This window comes from Centrocercus urophasianus, unplaced genomic scaffold (genome assembly GCF_019232065.1).
Source record: "Centrocercus urophasianus isolate 14NV4802_14NV808 unplaced genomic scaffold, USGS_Curo_1.0 seq_27, whole genome shotgun sequence".
In the NCBI taxonomy this organism is placed as follows: domain Eukaryota; kingdom Metazoa; phylum Chordata; class Aves; order Galliformes; family Phasianidae; genus Centrocercus; species Centrocercus urophasianus.
This window is the reverse complement of record NW_024884833.1, coordinates 13,404,111-13,425,124: the sequence shown is the minus strand read 5'-3', so window position 1 is coordinate 13,425,124 and position 21,014 is coordinate 13,404,111. Positions and strand designations below refer to the sequence as shown.

The window sequence follows — 21,014 nt, the reverse complement described above, 5'->3', positions numbered from 1 at the left end:
TGCTTACTATCATTGTAGAATGATTATTTGGTAGATGAATGCAATCTAGATAGTTATTATACTATAGTACAAGTTGCTTTGTGCTTACGTGGGCTCTTCTAAAATATTGTATGCTATTTACAAGTAACTAAATGCATACAAATACTGCATTTTTCTGTATTGCTACGTTGTGTTGCATTGTACTACGTGTATTGTTAATCTGAAGGTAACAAGTAACCAACGAAAGTAAGAGCAAATGAATAGAAAGGGTAAGTAAGGACAAGGGGAAGTTGATCTTTACCAAGTAGTGGATTTTAGGTGTATAATTGCTAAGCTTGGCAAAAAGAGCATTTCATTAAAAAGCCTTGCATAAAACCAGAAAACTGCAATATAAGCATAGATTTATTTCTTACAGTCTGAATTCATAAAATCTTTACTGTAGTTAGATCCTGCGATTTTGCCTGAAATACAATCTACTGGAGATGGAAGATTTGCTCATATGAAGGCCATATTCTGACCTTATTATGGATTAAAAAGTGACATGGATGCATTAGAGTAGGGGTCTGCAACTCTTCTCACTCTGTGCTCTGTAGTACTGCTCTTCAGTGCATCTGAATACCTATTTCTGTCTGCTATATTTTCCACTCATTCTGCTTCCTTCTGTCTCTTCCCAGTAAGTAGTTCTAATTGCTTCCTTCCAGTATGATGTACGATCCCTTGCTCTCCATCAGTCTTGTGGACAGTCTGTTGATTAGAGGGAAGAAAACAATGTGGAGCATGGACTCTCAATGTTTTTCTTTGGGGTCCAAAGACTTATGAATTCCTCTTGAAAACATGCTGACTAGAAAGATAGCAGGCAGCTTTTGTTTCTCTTCATGCTTGGGCCCTGCTCCTGTAAATTGAGATTATCTGATCCCCTGTGATTTTGTCTGTTATCATAAAGTATTTGCTATGCAATTTTACCTGTGCATAGCCTCTCCACTGAAGATGTTAGCTGATTAGTTTCTATCAGAAAAAATGCTTTAAATTCCATTAGTATTCATTGACATTCATTCCTTCATGTCTCTTCACAAGTCCTTGCTTTTGAGTGTGAATACTGAATTAATTGTGTCAAACTTGTTCCTAAAATTAAAGAGATTGAGACCAAGCTAATTTAGATTTTAACTATTGATCTCTTCTTAGTTATCAATTAATCCTTTTTCAAAAGGATAATTGAGAAAGAATGAATTTTAAAGCCAAGCGTTTCTGCTTTCTACATTATGTACTTGACATTGACAGCCTGTGTTCCAATAAAATGAAAAAAATGCTTAGATTCTGGTGTTTCAGTTGCTACTAGGAGCAGAATAGTACTGTATCTGATCTTGCATAGAGGAATACTTACTTATTTGTATCGTTTGATAAGGTTACTGGCCTCTATCTTCTCTACTGCACAAACTACGCACAAGTTACAGTTTTTCAAAAAAATTGTTAGCTGAGGTATTTTACATACATTCAAATAATATCCACTGAGATTTTTACAGCATATTTTGATAGTAAAAATGAAATATTTGAGAGACAACCATATACCTGCAGTGGTAAGATAACTTCAAGTGAAAAGTGAAGCTGGTAGAATATCTTAACACTAAAAAATAAGTATTTATTATCTGTGAGTGAATATGGTGCAGCTGCTTTTGTCAGGAAGAATATTTTCCTTCAATTGAAATGATGGTGGATTTCCTTACATAATTTTCTTTAAAAATGTAATAGTGCACTAGGGCTCATTTAGAGCTTTGTTTTTCCTTATTATCACCAAACTTAGTTTTAAAGAAGTTTTAACTTATTTTTCCTGAAAACAATATCCTGTACAATAATAAAGGATGTCAGCTTATTTTAAGATACATACATAATTAATGCAGGCAGAGACATTCTTCATACTCTTCCAGATGATTAAAAGCCAACCTGTTCTCTGTGCAAGCTAACTGAGAGAAGCATTTCAGCAGCTAGGACAGGCACCACTGGTGCAGCAGCACATTTTGGCAGTTCCATACAGCAGAATGCATACTCCAGATGCTTGCTGTCTTCTCTTCCAAGAATCCTTCCTGTACTCAGCCCCACCCTCCTGCCACCTGCAGATCTAACAGAGGGTACAGAGTAATGGTGTCTATTGCAACTACCATATTGGGAACAATATTTATGACAAAACAAAAACAAAAACAAAACAAAACAAAACAACTTTCTCATCATTTTACTTGATTTCAATTTATAATAAGAATCATCGGAGATAACAGAAGTATTAATTTTACATCTAGAGTGCTGTTAACTTATATAGAGCAAAAAAAAAGACTGAAAAATTTTATGTGAGCAAGTTGTGATTTACACAGAAGGCAGTGATACACTGGCACAGTTTGCCCAGAGAAGCTATGTACCGTGTATGTCGCTTTCCTGGAGGCATTCAAGGCCAGGTTGGGTGGGGCCCTGGGAAGCCTGGTCTGATGGGTGGCAGATCTCCCAAAGGTGGGGAGGTTGGAATTGGATTGGCTTGGAATGGCTGTAAGCCATTCTACAATTCTATCATTTTTAATAATAGTAATAATAATAATAATAATAATAATAATAAATATCATTTTGCAATGAACCTGCTCAACTTTGTATGCAGATGCCGAAAGAGAAGAGGATCTTGTTTTTCCTTGCGTACCTCAGGAACAGCCTGCAGTTCCTTCCCATTTGTTTCTATGAATGCAAAGGCATTAGGGGTCTGATTGGGTAAATTACTTCTGCCTATCTATCCAAATTCATCTCACAACCTTCTCAGCCTTTCCCTTAAGTTCAAAGAAGTATTTGTGACTTACTAATGAGCATTTTCATTGATGTACATGATTAAGTAAAAGGTGCTGTGCTACAAATTAATTCTGTTATGTGTTCCCTATCTCTAAAAGTTTGTCTGACTCCCATTTCTGAAACATGTATTTGCTAGCAGCTTGCATTCTGGGCAGCATCTGTCCATAGTGAGGAATTATTTCAAAGTCACACCTCATTAAGATGTGGGAAGAGAAGACTATACTCACTTTATTAATATTTCCAGAGGTTCTGACTTCTGAAAACAAACAAGCAAGAACAACCTCTTCTTAAAAACTCAAATGGAGCGAATAGCTTAATAAAATCTCAGGCCTTCCTACTGTCCTCTGAAGGACCAGAAAACCCAAAATTACAGACTACTTCAAATCCAGAGCTCAATCTAGCACAACAGTTTGTCTTTGCATGTTTTGGGGAGCCATTACCTGAACCACAGCAGGAGCAGTGAGAGGCATCTGAGTGGGTGCGCAATGACCCTAGCTGACAGCATCCACTCACAGACTCAATCCTCAGTTTTGGTGCAAGCGCTTGGCCATGTGGATGTCCCTGCTTATATCTCTTTCCTGTGAAGGTTGCTCCACAATAGCACAGATCACCATGGGCAGCCATGTGAATCGTTCTGTGCTTCCTGGTCAAGCCTAGAAGATGCTTGACCAAGAAGCAGGCAACAGGAGGCAAACTGCTGTTGAGCACCAGGTGGCACTACCAACAATGCTGGTTCTCCTATCCTAAAGACAGCAGGCCACATGGAAATATGTCACTGTGCTAGCTAGGAGACACAGAAAAGAAACCAGACTGCCAGAATCTTACAGCAAGCAGCATCCCAAGAGCTGCAGTAGCTGCAGCTGATCACTCAATGTGGCCTGTCCAGAGGTGTGGAAGTCTTGAAATTGCTTGCCATGAGAGCAGATCAGAAGCAGTGGCAATAGTAACTGTGGCCTTGCCTTATCACCACACACCTTCGCATTCTTGCCCAGACTGGACCTACGCACCTTCACAGTGGCTACTTGCCTCACTCACAGATTTGCCTGTCTCTTGGGTAGGTAATTTTGCCTGGCTGCTTTTTAGAATTACACATGGATTTACATGCTTCTGTATGTTACCCAAATGTTTCTGAGTCACATTCTGCAAGAGGTGTTCATCTGCATCTAATCACAACCACAAGCAGCTACTCAAGTTATAATTCATTATTTATTTGATACATTCAAGATCTAAAGAGTTTACTGGGTTAGGGATTTATCTCTTGAAGGTTTACCAGTCTCTTGCTTCCCTCCACCATTATATTAACAGCTAAAAATCTAAGAGGGAAAAAAATGTTCTGTGTGCTTTGCCTTAAGGAGATAATATCACAGTAGCTATTCTTTGTACAATGTCCTCAATACAAATGCAGATCTGTTCTGGGAAAAAACAACCCTACTGGACAGAAAGTAATTCACAAGTGTAAGATGCCCTAAGTGCAGCAAAATGACTGAAGTTGCAGAGAGATGAAAGTCTTACAAATAATTTTCTTTCATCACAAGCACTTCTCTTTTATCTGGTACAAATTACTTTTTCTGCTGAACATGTAGTTTGAGTGTGAACTCATATCCGTACAGATTAAACTAAACAACTTTGCCTTCTACTTGTACTGTCACTGCTCTATTTTTACATTTTGTAGATAATCCCTCATAAAGTACGAGTGTTTTTCCAGGGCTTCATGCTCTGGTGATCATCACTCCTCCAATGATTTGGATCACTGGCTATGATAATGGGAGAAAGATTAGATGAAACCTCATGGGAGCAAAATCATCTCAAAGGCTACTTCTGGGCTAATAAGCAAACCATATAGTGAGCCCAAATATTTGTTAAAAAATGTACACAGAATTTATCATCCTTAACTATATAAAATGTATCATAAACTAAGACACTGGCCTCAGGCTTCATACCGTTACTCATGAACTTCTACTTTGCCCTATAAACGGTGATTCTAAAACCACGCATTTCAATTTTTCCATTTTTTGTATTTTCAGCTCCATATGCTGTACTTCTGAAGCTGAGCATGTGATATATGTCATCACCATTTCCAGTATTCTTTAATAACAGCACTGGATGCATAGGAGATGCTCTCCTCCTATCACACATACCTTGCACAAAAAGGTCTTCAGTTTATGCATATTCAGAGATCTTGCTGGAGGTATATACATATTCCATGCAAAGAGTTGTGGAAGCTTCCTTATTATTCAAACGTAGTCTGGTGGAACCTTCCTTTATCTGTTCAATACTTAGACACAAACTCTTCCTGCTATCTAAACAAACCACAAGGTTGTCCATTAAGGGACTTAACAAGCTGCAACTTGTATCAACACAAGTCCCAGCTAATTTCTAGAAAGTAGGAAATAGTCTTGACTGCTTTCTCTAGAGTACTTGTACCTTCTGTGTCATATCCTCTTCCTACTTCGACTGCTGCCAAATGAAGTAACATCACAGACTCATATGTAGGTTATTCTGAAAGTAATGCCTCCTTGTTATTTCCGTGGAAACTACAACAAAGAGAACAATAACACTATTTGTGAGAGCTACAAAACACTTTTTTTCAACAGTCATCACCATTAGTCAATTCATGTGGATAAGCTCTTGTCTGCTCAGATAAATAATGAAATGAAAACAAGAATGCAATATGAACACTGCAGTTCCTATCTTACCTTTCATTATCTAGACTTAAACAAAGTCAGAAACAGTCCTGTAAATATATCTGGTGCTATAAATGCAAAATTTCTGGGTTTTGTCTTTCAATGTATGCAACATTTGTAGGAGTACCTCTAGCGATGAGAAATTGGATATACAACTCTAAATCTGCAAATTGGAGACCATCACCCTCTGCCACAAATTTCAATGTTCTGCTCAGTTTCTCTGCACACTTGAATAACAAATAAATAGTAATTACTTGCCTCTGAAATCTCTTGTATTTTTTGTTCAAAGAATATCTGTATAACATTTACAAAGTGTAGTATGCTATTATATGGACCAAAGCTTTCAACTGTTGTTTCACTGCACACTGAAGACTCCTTTATTGGAATAAGAAATATCATTCCAAAATAATATTGCCATTGGTAATGATGGCTGAAACTATGTAAATGATTTTTAAACCACAAGATTATGGGAAGGATCCATTTCTATTACATCAGTCTTTTCAGTGGGCCAGCATTCCTTGATACATTCCTAGCACTATTGTTTTCTCTGGCTTCACATTATAGTCTTTCTGTGTGAGTTTTATTGCACGGTGTGTTAATTGTGCTGTTATAGTTCTAAAGTGGGCCATATAAAATGCTTAAGCCAAGCTGTGGATCATACCATATAGTTTTTCCGCTGACAAATTGTACTTCCTCCTCACAAGACTTTAAGGAATATTTAATGTAAATTGAATATCAAAGGTCAAAATCTTACTTATTTAATTGTGAAAAAAAAAAGGCAATTCTGGCTATTCAGATTATGGTTCAGAAAATTCAGGTTATGGTATTAGTTATCTGCCTGCAGACGTAACTACACAAACTTGAGAGTTCTTAGTTCCAAAGTATGGATTTGTTGATAGATTTCACAGACTGCAGTCTTCTCCTGTGCAGAAGTCAGCCGTGCCTTAGTGCAATTGATTTGTCTGAGTCAGAATAATGAGACTTCTGTTTTCTATGCTGTCCCCTTTAAAATGAGTTGGCCATTAGTAAGTATAGCTACGCACAGGATCTCCCACAGTGATGCTGCTCTCAGAGTGATTACTGACTTGAGTCACTGCCTTTCTAGCTGTTGGAAGCTGGCAGGGTCATGCGATACGAAGTGTGCTTTCACAGATATAATACAATGTATGATTGGATATGATAAAATATGTGACATGATATACACACATTTTTTCTTATTAAGATCTCATATCTTTATGATTAGTAATTTTTTATTTTTCTGTTTCCTTCCTGTAAAGTTATTTTTGTTTATATCAAATGAGAAAAATCTGTTTGCAAATTTCATGATGTTTTCAAGATTTCAGTGAAACTAAAAATTCCTGTTATTGTTTGGTCTAAGTACATATCATAGAGACCTACATGTCACAGCAGCCTTCCAAGACACACATTTTGCTCCTGATGATCTTTGCAAGTTGATTTCTCTATGTATGGATTATTGGAAATATGTACTTTCCAGCTCTGGCAGAGAAAAAACTGCATCCTTTTTAAATGCGTTCTGGAACAGCCTTGAGAAATGAATCCTGGGTAAAAGTCACTTAGTGTTACTGAAATTGTTCCACTAAGGTATGTTTTCACTGATGACTTATGTTGAAAATGAAATTTCTCTAGCATTTTTAGCTCGCTCATGGGCAATGTTGCTTTGAGGGCTTTCTAAAGTAATTGCATATCTAGTGAAAGGCAAAGACGATTTTCTTCTTGGAGAATATAATACAAAAGTATTCTGTGAAAGCTATTTTGAAGAGTGCAAGACAACAGCAGAATACTGGTTCTGAGAAATCTAGATCTATTCCTTTAGGACTGTTTTCCCTTCAGAGCAGAGCAGACTTGTCAGTTACATGGTGTTTTTAAAATTGTATTTTAAAATAATGTGTGGAAATACAAGAAGATCTTCCTCATTCATTTAAAAGGTCCCACAGGCTGATCTGTACATCCAGTTCAGTCTTTTATTGAACTGCTTCCTCTACTCTGCATTAAAATACCCTGACAGATACCACATGCTTCTACAAACAATATGCAAAAAACTCTCCCAAAATACAAAAGTACAGCCAAGCTGGGTTTTAGTCATGTCACAGGAGTGAGAAAGATCCTAGAATAGACGTACTTCTACTGATAAGATAAACAATCCTACTTGCTGAATTCAGTTAGCATCCTTGAAATCAGCAATACATTGTGCAAATATCTGATGTTGTTAGTATCAGCTTCCAAGAAGGTAATTATGGTTTCAGTTTCCTTGGTTCTTCCCAACTGATAGCATTGCATTTTAAGAAGGAACTATATGTGAAGGGAGGTGAATACTGCTGTGCTGAAAGTTGTTACAGTGGTATGGGAACTGTTATGAGATTCAGTAAATACCCATTCAGCTGTAGTCAATTTACACTAGATGTGAATGTGAGATTGCATCCTCTGATAGGAAAGCTGGCTTTGATTTTTGTGCACCTTGACAATGAATTCTGTTTTCAATATTACTTCAGTATCCATGCTTACATTGTATTCTAGCTTTTGTTGTCACTTCAAAGAATTATATGTAATCACTGGCCATTGGTTATTTTTGCACCTAGCTCACTTCAGACCAAATGAGGAAACAGTGGGACAGCCAGACCTGAAAGGTGAATACAGACTGCTTATGCTGTGTTGACTTCAGACATCTCTATCCAAGAGTCACAATCCTACTGCATCTGACGCAATTCATACCTGAGCCATCTCACCACCGTGAGCTAAATTTTTGTTATTCTTTTAGGTTTTTGTCAAAATGATATGACTATTTGGATTGTATATACTGAACTTCAGAGAAATCTATTAGGAAAAAAGCCAAACCAAACTAACAACGGTGTTCAGTAACATCTACTTTTGATTATACGTATTTGTGATACAAATAATGTTCTATATTCACCACCAAAACAAATAATTAGGCATGCATTGTAAAATGTAATTAATTTGGAGATAAAGTAGGAAGAACAATTAAAAACAGTAAGCAAGGGAAGTAGAAAGAAAGACAGAATATATCTCCAGCTAATATTTTCCATAGAAACTGCGAGCTTCAGAAAGTCAGTGGTGGTAAACATACAAAAAAGAGATTCTTAAGGTTCAAGGACAGAACAGTTTTGTTTGCTTGTTTTTGAGTCAATGAATAATACTAATAAAAAAGATTATTCTTTCATGTATACAGATGAGAATGTAAGAAAACCAATATTTTCAGCATCTAACACAAAAACTGAATTTATTTTAGGGAAGAAAGATCTTAATATAATATCTAATACTTTAATAACAGAAATTCAGAGAATCACAGAATATCAGGAATTGGAAGGGACCTTGAAAGATCACTTAGTCTAATTTTCCTGCCATAGCAGGAAAACTTAGATCAGGTCACACAGGAACGCGTCCAGGCGGGTTTGAGTGTCTTCAGAGAAGAAAACTCCACAAACTTGCTGGGCAGCCTGTTCCAGTGCTCTGTCACCATCACTGTTAAGAAGTTTTTTCCAGTACTTATGTGGAACCTCCTATGTTCCAGCTTGTACCCACTGTCTCTTGTCCTATCATTGAACGTCACTGAGAAGAGCCTGGCTCCATCGTCATTACATTCACCCTTCACATTTATAAACATTAATGAGGTCACCCCCCTGTCTCCTCCAAGCTCCTCCAAGCAAAGAGACCCAACTTCGTCAGCCTTTCCTGGTAATGCTGCACTCCCTTAATCATCCCTGTGGCTCTGCGCTGGACTGTCTCAAGCAGTCCCCTCTCCTTGCGCTGAGGGACCCAGAACTGGACACAGTACTACAGATGCAATCTCACCAGGGCAGAGTAGAGGGAGGAAAACTTCCCTCAACCTACTAATCACACCCCCTCTAATACACCCCAAGATGCCATTGGCCTTCTTGGCACAAGGTCACAGTGTTGGCTTGTGGTCATCCTGCTGTCCACCAGGGCCTCCAGGTCCATTTCCCCTTCACTGCTCTCCAACAGATCAGTTACCAGCCTATACTGGTATCCAGGGTTGTTATTGCCCAGATGCGAAACTATATAGTTACCCTTGTTGTGTTTCATGAAATTTCTCCACCCAACTCTCCAGTCTTTCTAGGCCCATGTCAGCCATTCCTCCCAGTTTTGTGTCATCAGCAAACTTACTGACAGCGCACGGGATTCCCTCATCCAAGTTGTTGATGAATGTTGAATAGTTTAAGAACTTCAGACTTGTAGCACAGTCTTCCAGTGAGAGGGCTACGCTGTGTAAAACTAATCCCCTATTTTATTTATTAATTTATTTTCTGTACAGAACAACTCTATAGTATTTTTCTGCCTTGATTTCAGGAAATGAACAATTATATCTATCTTCTCCTCTCATTAAGCATCTAGAAATTACTCAAAAATCACAAATTATATTTGAAGAATTTTAAGCTGTTTACTTAAAAACAAAGTGTCAGTTTCAAATAACGATAAAACGGGCTGGAAACACAATTCAAAGCGTTGTTTTTAATGAATCTCGAACATAGAGATTGGCTTAAGATTCGTGTTTCACATGGGATTTTCTGCCTCAGTCTGAGTTTGCCGTCTTCGCTTGTGTTGCTTGACTCCTGCCCAGTGATGGGCTGCACTGCCACCCACTGGCTCCTTCGGTCTTCATACCGCATGGTGACAGAACAAAATAATTTTTCCGCGTCTTAAAATGGTTATTTTAAATAGGCCTGTCTGAAGTACCTTTTCAGCAAGTTAGGCATCATTTCAAAACTGTGTATGTATTTTCCAAAATGGAGAAACCCATCTAAACAAATCCTTGCTCAACGGATGGGACAATATACTCAGCGTATTTGTTATCCGTTCTGGATACTGGTGGGCTGCTGAACTTTTCACAGATTTGGACTCAAATTTAAGAGACATTCCACTGGCATACTAATGAGCTAGGAATGAGAGTTGAAAATGTTAAGAATATTGTTTAGGTGTTTAACTATGGGTTGAGTTTGTAGACATCTAGAATGAGGCTGTGAATATTAAAATAAAAAAGGAAAGATGAAGAGAAGCCTCGGATTCTACTTGCTTGTTAACATCAACTGAGAAAAGTAATTACCACAGTCTGAAAAGGTTGCTCTTGCCTTTACAATATCCATGTTAATGTCTTATTGCTATATTTTGCATGTTCTATATAGTTTTACACTTCCTACAGTACAGAAGTTATTTTAAAATAATAATTAAAAATGAATCCTACTACAGAAGTAGAGCAATTACACATTTCAAATGTTTTGGTAAGCTTCTGTAATTTTATGTAAAAAACATATTTTTCCTAGGGACTGTTTTCTGTATCATCAAAAGCAATTAACAGATTCTCAGTATTTATTCCAAGCTGAGAAAGAACCTGAATTATCACTGATTTTGTTTTAAGGCACAAATATATTACCTCATGATCCATGCTCACATGAAAGCATTGCTTTTCTATGATGGATATATCATATTCTGCTATGAATAACAGCACCACACATCCAAATAGTTTATGGAAAACAGAAAAATAACTCATCCTCCCTTACTATTTAAGCAGGACTGCTCACTCATGAATTAATGTTATGAACAACGTTAAAAGATTAATACTTTTAAATTGCATTAAAAAGTACTGCTCAACTTGCCTTATTGGCTGACCTGTTTGTTGAAGAGGCTCTTCCAAGCTACATTGCCCTACGTATGTGTCATACACTTCTGTTCTGCTTTCATTAATGAAGTATAATTAGTCTCAGCACTCAGACACCATTGACTTGACAGCCTGTTGCATCCCTTTTTTTAGATGTTAGAGTAATTACAGTTTCCATAGCCACCAAATTGACCTTTACATTGAGTGGTTTAAGTTTCCTATCAAACAACTCTGTAGATTCCTCATGCAATAATGAAGAACACTTTTTCTTTTAATGATGGCCAAATTAGTATTTCTTCCATCCACTGTATTACTTAGAAACAATTACTTTAAATCAGTTTCCTCAAGGGAGATGGAAAAAGAGGGAAAAAATCAACATGTTACCACAATAGCACTATGAATAGATTATTTATGAAAATGCAAAATGGAAGTTGAAAAAAAAAATTATCAAATCATATTCTCAGCTAACATTGGCAGGGACGAGATCCCAGTTGTAGCTTCAGTATCTTTTCATATTATCACAGAATCATAGAATCTTTAGAGTTAGAAGGGCCTGATCAAGCCTAACCTTGGAAGTTTCCAGGAACAGGGCATTAAACACATCTCTGGGCAACCTGTGTCAGTGCCTCACCATCCTCACTGTAAAAGATTTTTTCTTTATCACCTTAAGTACCCACCCAAATGTCAGAACGTACAACTGGGAGCTGTTGTATCACAGGAGAGAAAGAAGAGAACTATACTTGTTATCCAGTCTTGCTGAGTTAGAGTATGGAGCAATTCAAATATTAGATTATCTCGGTATTTGTGTTATTACTGAGTATGGAGACCTCTGCAGCTGAAGTCTACAATAATACATATTATGTATTATTCTGTTATGTTATTATGCTAATATTATGTACAATACATAATAGGACACAACAGGATTTAAATATGATGCTTAAGGCAGATTTCAGCTAATAAATTTGAGATAATGGTAAGATATTCAAATAATGAAAAACCAGGTAGAAAATATTCTATCTTGATGTTATTGGAAGGATCAGCAGTGATTTTTTGTGTTGCTTATCTTCACTGACATCTGCTGCCAAGTAGCATCCTTATCAGCTCATTTGCATTCAGCTCATTTCCTTCCTTTGCTAGAATTAGAAGTTATGCAAATCAAGGTAGAGAAGATACTAAATTTCAACAGATGTTAATTAGGTCACTTCAGATCTACTTCATGGAAATTTTGCCATCAGTGCAGAAGGAACAAAAGCAGACTTCCAGTTCTAGTGCTGATAATCTGCACTGAACTCCTAGTACTGAGTAACCTGACTCATGAACAATATGATGATCTTTTTGGATCAAATATTTATCAGAATAAAATATTCTATTGTATTTCAATTTACACTTCTAATCTACTGTATACTGTATTATGTAATATTTTTGTTTGAGACTATATTCTAGTTGTATCAATGTCAGGAGAAGATTCATGCCTCAGAAAGGGCTCCTGATTCTTCTTTTGCTCCTGTCAGATCAGAAACTGGGAATGTATGTGCCTTGTTTGGGCAGTTATCCACAAAACTTTTTCTTCATGTCTGAAGTAAAAGTGTCTTTCTAGCCACTGTCAAGAGTGATGTGTGTCAGATCATAATCATAGACATGCTTACAACCTACGTTAAGCACTCATAGTTTCAATTCAGTGCAAGGAACAATTGAGGGACTTAACACAGTGACAGGAATGGAGTTGAGGCAATAGAACCACCATCCAAATCAACAGGCAGAAGAGATCTTTTTTGTTGCAAATTGGCATTTAAGGATAATTTCACAAGCTATGTATGCATAGGAAAAAAAAAAAAAAAGAAAAAAAAAGCAGGTAGATTTTTTGTAATTAAGCTGAGGCATGTGAAAGAAAAGCCAAACAGCCAAATGTTCACCCTTACCTGAACTCCAAAGTTTCTCTGGAGGGGAAGAAAGGAGTTAATTTTTAGCGTTTCTGTGCTCTCCAGACTGAAACCACTCATACTTTCTTTCATCTATATGTGGACAGTCAAATTATCTTTTAGATTACCAGCCTATTATGGAAGGAGCCGTCAAACAGTAGCAGTACCATGCCTGTCCATATCACCCTGTCAATAATTATAGTACTGGATTACTTTTTGTGGATTTTCAGGTGAAAATTAAAGTAATTAGTGGTATTACGGTAGCCGAGATCACAGATTTTGAATGAAGCTCTAGAGTGTAGTCATTTAGATTTGTATTTGTTAAAAACAACTGTCAAAGCCATAGATTGATCTGTTAGCTCAGTGTTTATTTTTCTCCACAGCAAGGTTGCCTGGAAACAGAGAAATAGTTTGAGAAATCCCCTTGTGAAAGTGCAGTATCACTTGGGAGATCAAGATGGCTGCTTTATGATTGCTAGTTTTTTTCAGAGATTTAGAATTAATCAGTTAAAAACAAAACAACTTCTAGTAATTTTACATGCCCTTGGTATAAATAGCAGCTTAGAGGTAGGACTTCAGCATATAGCGGTCTGTCACTTGTGCAATTATATCTATATATACGCTAATATATTTCCTGATGCAAGTAACATCCACCACTCTGGAGGCAGTCTCAAGCAGTATGCAGACTTAGGACTGAGGGCTGACTGCCTACATGGTGAGAAAATAAAACAGTGATTTTTAACCCCAAGCCATAAAACTGCAGCACAAAGTGCAATAACAGCATGGAAGTATCTGTACTCACTATGTCTGTCCCTGGCACAAATAGAAGTCTCTTGGCCAGAGTAGCTCATTCAGATGCTATTAAAGAGATATCCACTGAGGTATGCTCGTATACCATTTGATGGTATGCATGGCTGAGAAGGGCAAAGAGGCAATGAAAGACAGCTAGAAAAAAGGCTGGGTCTGCTGGTCAAGGGGGAAAATGACAATGCCAGACTTTTCAGAAATATAGTTCCATGCTGTGAGTCACTAGTCTGCCTGTTTTCTCTGCTGGTGAAAAATGATCTTTTGGGAACTTTTACAATAAGCATCAGCTCATGAGCAAACAGCTTTGTAAGATGAACAAGTAGGTTGAATAATTTCTTTTTTGTTTTCTTATTAGATTGTACAGAAGTATAAAAACCCAGTACATGCTTAATCATCTGAAAAGCTATCTTTACATAGGTTATTCCCTTGAAGGTCCTGAGACATATCTGAGCTCAAAAGGACTGCTGAGTAGGCTCCAGCATTAAAGAAATGATCTTTGCCAGATGCATCTTGCAAAAGATTTTGCAGAACGGTGGGTGACACTGCCTCTTGGCCTCTCAAGTTCTCTCTTTTGCTTTTCACATTTATGAGCATCTCGCCTTTGCACAGACTAGAAAAGCACAAAAAATGCTGAACTATAAATAATCAAAAAGTGCAAAAAGCAGAAATGGCTAAAAAAAGCATCAGTAGAATCAGTTGCACCATTTGCAGTCAGGACTTCAGTAGAATGCAGGCAGAGCAAGAAAGAGTAGGAGGAAATGATGTCTTACATAAGAGCAAAATGAGTAGTTTATGCTGAATAATTAATGTAATGGGCTTCACAATTCTCATTCTTCACAGATTGTCTGTAAAGAGGCTCATGATTTTATCATAATTTTTCTTTAGAAATCAACAACACAGGTTGTCAGTAATGTTGCTTGTTCAGTGGGGACAGAGTGTTTGGTATGAAGACTTGTGGCTTTCACTGGTTGTTTTTGGCTACACAGGTACATTTCTTCTCTACCACCTGACCTGAAGAATGATGTTTTTCCAAGTCTTGTCCTGAGATAACTAAATTTACTCTTGGATTCTTGTTGACTCATTGGTAGAAAACAATATCCTGCAGTCATATGCTCAAATCAAATCAGTGCTGCTTGGGTTCTCTTAATGGAAATACAAGTGAGTCCCCAGAGGAAATGAGATTTCACATATATGAATTTTCTTTTCTGTAAGGTTACTTATTCATGAAAGAAATGACAATAAAATGACTAAGTCAGTTCCTGTTTGTTAGATTTGAGTATGGGAAGTATAACTCACTCGTAGTCAAAGGAGGTTTTTGCAATGTATATTTAAAAGCAAAATTTGATACAAAGTAAGGGATGATGTCAAGCAACCTTTTGTGTTTGAATGTACTGTCCTTCTGCTAGAATTAAGATGCAGATAATATAAAATGCAATTCTGAGAACCTTATAGGAATACTGTTGAAGAGCAAATATAATTTATGATGAATTTATGCGTTTGTGAAGATTAACTTAAAGAGTATACAGGGATTGCCTTTGGGATGGATGAAAGCTGCTGTGCTCACTGTGCTATATACAGAGCAAGTAACCCATATTACAAGAAAAAACTTCTGTGATCAAGACATGAGGAAAGATGGCAACAGCAAGCAAAGTATTGCTCTCAGAAGAGTTCTGAAAGAGCCAATCCACAGGTTAACAATCATTATGGAAGAGGGGTATTTCCAGGGCAACTTGTTTTGATGACACTATTGCCATATGCATAAAGCATTGATTTGACCATAATGTAGATATAGGCCTTGGATTTCAGTGGCTTTTCAGCATAGTCTTTGACTGTATACTCTGCCGTAGCACAGTTGAAGAACTGCAGGTCCTTCATGGAGTAAGTTCAGCAGTGCTAATAAATAAAAATAAACCAGCATCTACATCCCCATGAATGTGGCCTCCCAGGTACCGATAAAGATTTTCACCTATTAAAGTGCCTGTGCATATAAGGGAAAGTTCAAGTATAGCACAAGAAATGATCATTAAGAAATCATTATCAAGTGAACAAGATACATTGATTAGAATGCTTTTGTTGGGCAAAATAACCTTAATTGTATTTAATTACTGATTTACTAAACTGAGGACAACTTCATTTTTTAAATAATCATAAAATATCCTAACTTGGAAGAGACCCTGTGTCTCAATCTACAACCTAATAATCACGTAAACCTGTGCTTGAGATGAAGATGAATACTCTAGATATGTTGCTTGAGGAGACATCAGTAAAACCTAATACAGGAGAAATTCATTGTTTATTTCTTTTTCTTGCATTGCTCCATTTTTATTTACCTTTTTTTCTGATATCAGTCACTTTAGACAACCACAGTTATGTCATTTGGTAAACCAAATCACCTGCCAAACTTTGGTTTATAGTCAAATTGTCGTTTTCACACAGAAGGTAAAAGCTTGACCCCAACTGACCCATACTCTCTAACCACTTCAAAAACAAAAACAAAAACAACAAACAAACAAAACCAAATCAAACAAAACAAAACAAAAAACTGCACAAAGCTGTAGTGGTTTGCACTCTTCTGCCATATCCCATTCTCAGAAAAATGGCAATACTTTTGGCCCATACCATTGTCTATTCAGTGACCATACATGTGCCCAATGAAGAGAAGAATGGTAGCTGTGTCTGTGCCTCCCATAGCTGAGTTAAAAATGACCATGCGTGTGCGTAATGTTCTCCAAATGACGGCTGTGTCTATACCTCTTGTCGTTCTCTGACTAGTTGGCATCCCTGGTTTCTCTAGACATTCAGCATGCTTGGACCTTTTGCATTTTATGGAAGACCAGCCTCCATGGACTTCTTATCATTCTCTATATGATGGGCATGATTTTGTCTCTTGCCATTCCCTAAACACTAATCTGTTACTTGCTGTTCTCTGAACAATGAACATGGCTGGTCCCCACACCATCATCAGAACATTTGTCATGGCTGTTCAGATTGATATTCCCTGGAGGATCCACATCCATGGTCTCCTTCTTATTCTCCACGTAGTGGATGTGATTTGGTTCTGTGCTATTCTTTGAAGGGTGAGCAGAACTGGTTTCTACAGCTTTCTTGAGACACTGGTCAAGCCAGTGGCCCTTGATATTCTCTACAGGATCCACCTAAATGAGTTCTTTCTCATCACTCATTGGAGGATGGGAATTACTTAATGTACGTCCTACTGGAGAGGATCTCTTTGGAGAAGGACCTGGGTATTCTGGTGGACAGCCGGTCGATCATGAACCACCAGTGTGGTCTTGTGGCCAAGAAGGCCAATGGTATCCTGGGGTGCATTAAACAGATGATGGCCCCCAGGCTGAGGGAGCTGATCCTTCTTCTCTACTCTGACCCAGTGAGGCTCTACAGTGAGGATCATGCGATCCAACCATCCACCTATTACCAATAGTACTCACGAAACTATGTCACTCAAAACAAAATCCAACTGTTCCTTGAACACCTCCAGGGTCGGTGATTCTACCACGTCCCTGGGCAGCCCATTCCAGTGCTTGACCACTCTTTCAGAAAAATAGTATTTCCTAACATCCAGCCTAAATCTCCCCTGGTGCAGCTTGAAGCCATTTCCTCTAGTCCTATCACCAGTTACATGAGAGAAGAGGCTGAACCCCAGCTCACTACAACCTCCCTTCAAGTAGTTATAGAGAGCAATAAAGTCTCTCCCGATTTTCCTCTTCTCCAGACTGAACAATCCGAGCTCCTTCAGCCTGCTCGTCATAAGACGTGCGCTCCTGACCCCTCACCAGCGTTGTCACCCTTCTTTGAACACGCTCCAGCACCTCAATGTCTTTCTTGCAGTGAGGGGCCCAAAACTGGACACAGCACTCGAGGTGTGGTCTCACCAGTGCTGAATACAGGGGGACAATCACTTCCCTGTTCCTGCTGGCAACACCATTCCTGATGCAAGCCAAGATGCCATTGGCCTTCTTGGCCACCCAGGCAAACTGCTGGCTCATGTTCAGCCGAAAAGAGGTTGTAGAGTCTCCTTCTATGGATATATTCAACTTCCATCTGGATGCCTACCTGTGTGATCTGTTGTAAGGTACCTGCTTTAGCAGGGGGAGTTGGACTGGATGATCCTTTGAGGTCTCTTTCAATCCCTGCCATTCTGTGATTCTGTGACTTGGTCCCATGCCATTCCTGTGATAGTGGGCATGTCTCTGTGCTCTGTCAGTCTCTGGGCAATGAGCTTGCTTTGATACCACATGTGTACCTAATCAGCAGATGTACTTGAGCCTCTTACTATTCAGTAAAGGATCCATCTCTGTATGCTTCTCACTGTCCTATAGCTGACATGCGCGACTTGGCCCCATGCCCCTCTTGGGACTGTGAGCGATCCTCAGCCCCGTGATACTCTTGCTGATGCCCGTGCATGGGCCTTCTACTGCTGTCTGCTGTATCCTTGTGCATGAGATTCTTGCCATTGGTTGCATGAGAGCTGAGCACCGATCTCATGTGAGTTTGGCCCTTGCTGCATCTGTTCCATTTTCTTTCCATGAGAGGTGATGTTCTCTGAGTTCCTGGAGCTTTCTCTTACTGCACACTCAGGAGGGAAGCCACCCATCTCCCTGCTTTGGCTACTCTCTCATTCACACGAGTGGCATGAGAAGGCCTAAATTTGACCAAATGGTGAGCCAGCTGCAGGTGGTCCTACTTTTTTAGGGTCCAGAGCAAAATGCGGGGCAGTGGTGACTACCATGATGGCCATTGTGAAGCAAGTGATGTGTGTGGCCTTGTATTGCAAAACTGAACACAGTGCTTGAGATGAGACTACACCAGTGGAGAGCAGTATGGGACAATTCCTTTCCTTGATCACTGAGCAGTGGTGAGCCTGCTGCACGCTGAGGTATGAGGCTGGCCCTTTTGGCTGCCAGGGCACACTGATAACTCAGATTTGACTCAGATTCAAGCAGAGTCCTTGGACTGTGGGATTGGAACTAGATGATGTATAGATCCCTTCAAACAGAAGCAATTCTATGATTCTGTGATCCCTTTTATTTGGGCTGCTCTCCAGCCTTTCATCCCTCATTAGAACATATATCCAGGGTTGGCCCGTCCTAGATGAAGAACCCAGCACTTGCTTTTTTTTAAACTTGCTCAGCCTCTTGTCTGTCAAGATCTCTCTTCAAGACCTCTCCTCTCCGCTCAATAAGGGGCTCAACAGTTCCCCCTAATTTACCATCATCTGCAAATTCAGTATGCATTGAAGTTCTACATCCATGAAGATAATTCATAAAGATGCTGGGGAGAAATGCCTGTAAAATGGAGTTCTGAGGAACCCCAGTGGTGACTAGCTAGCAGGATAATGTGATCTCACTTACTATAGCCCTTAAGGCCTGTATCATCAGCCATCATATCATTTATTTGCCTGAGTGTATGCTGGATGTTTTGTTTAGGTGGAGACTAAGAATCAGAATTAAAAGCTTTGCTGAAATAAAATGCAATAGAAATGCTAGCACTGCAAAGAGGATTGGGGCAGAGGGTGAACTACAGCTAGAACCTTGCATAATACATCCAAATCATCTAAGCTGCACCTCACTGAATCACCTAGCGTCTCTTCAGACCTGTCCATGTTTTGCTACATTAGTAAAGGCTGGAGTGAGGGCATGCAGTGCTTTTATTTCCTGATGACTCCATTAACATCACCAGAGGGCTCCACTTGGGAATCAGACTGCTAGTGTAGTCCATTCTCTTGCTTCAAGACAGAGACAGGCAAAAGGTAACAATGTGAAACTGTTTTTTTCAATTCCTTGTCTTCGACATCAACAAGAAGATGGTGACACATGAAGGGGCTGTTCAGAGGGGCACTCTAACTGTTCAAGCTGGTGGATTTAGCATTAAACGTGGAGGTTGGTGGCCCTGCATGTGGCAGAGGGGTTGGAGATTCATGATCCTTGAGGTCCCTTCCAACCCTGGCCATTCTGTGATTCTGTGATTCTGTAATTCTGTGATTCTGTGATTCTGTGCTTTATTTAGAGGGATCTTTAATTAGTAGCTGTAAAGAAAATGTGGTGTGGGAACAGATGCAAAATACATTTCGGATTATGATACTGAAAGCAAGAGAAGAACAATAGTGCAAAATAAAGAAAGGAGGAGATGAGTAGCATGTTACAGGTGAGCTTTCAAGACAGCTTGACTGAGCCTATTAGTGAAACTGGTTTTTGTTGCAGCCAGCTTAAGCTTTCTGGCCCAGGCATTAAAAGCCATACACTAGCACTAAATTGTTCTCTGTGCTGCTTTGTGTTTGCAAGTATTAAGTAGCACGACAGTTATTTTTCTAATGGTCAAGAACTGCTGAACTTTAATAGCAATGTTACATTCAGAATTCATCATTTGTTAAAATTGAAATCAGATGACATCTAGCACCTTACGGTGAATTTTCATTGGGCTGTTATTTGCTTGGCTGCACAGCTTCTCCACACACACCATAGAGACTGTAATGAATTGAAAATACCCTGGAAAGGAAGATCTGACATGGAAAGATGTCTTTCAGTGACATATTAGCCTTCCTCCCTTACGTACCCAGCAACTTCATTTAGAGTAATCATAGTTGATCATGTTAATAAGCAATCACTTGCCTGTGTGACCAAGTCCAACTAAAAAATCAGTTTACATCAGGAGTGAAGAAGGTATTTCCTTCCTCATCACACTTCACTGATTTGGTCAAATCTAATGCAACATATTGCACCAGTGTAACCAAGCTACAGAAACATGAACTAATTGATATTGAGCTATACAAAGTAGACCATGGCAGTTTCTGTAGATTTTTCTTCTTTGCCTTTAGAGGTATACCCATGCTTTCCCCTTATCCTGTCTTCTTAAGAACATGAGAAAAGCATGGGGCATACCAAAGGTGACAGCAGCACCTGTGGGGGACATGCTGTCCATTTCAGCAGGGCTAGCAATCTGCCTTGAAAACCTCACTGCCATCAGCAGACTGGCCATGAAAGCACTGATGCTTCCAAACTGCTAGACAGCAAGGCTGTAGCTGCTCCTTTCCTGCAGGTTCATCTCAAGGTCTCATCCCTGATTTCTTACCTTATCTTTTTAAAAAAAATTCCTTCCTTCCTTCCTTCCTTCCTTCCTTCCTTCCTTCCTTCCTTCCTTCCT

At 38.8% G+C, this 21,014-nt stretch overlaps 1 long non-coding RNA gene across 1 annotated transcript in view; it reads left to right on the top strand.

The window, feature by feature from the left end:
• LOC122164694 overlaps nt 1–21,014 on the top strand; it is a 40,755-nt gene that overhangs the window by 8,617 nt on the left and 11,124 nt on the right. Inside the window, exon 2 of the long non-coding RNA XR_006170293.1 lies at nt 8,078–8,228. This is a non-coding gene — a long non-coding RNA (uncharacterized LOC122164694). The remainder of the gene's footprint in view (nt 1–8,077; nt 8,229–21,014) is intronic.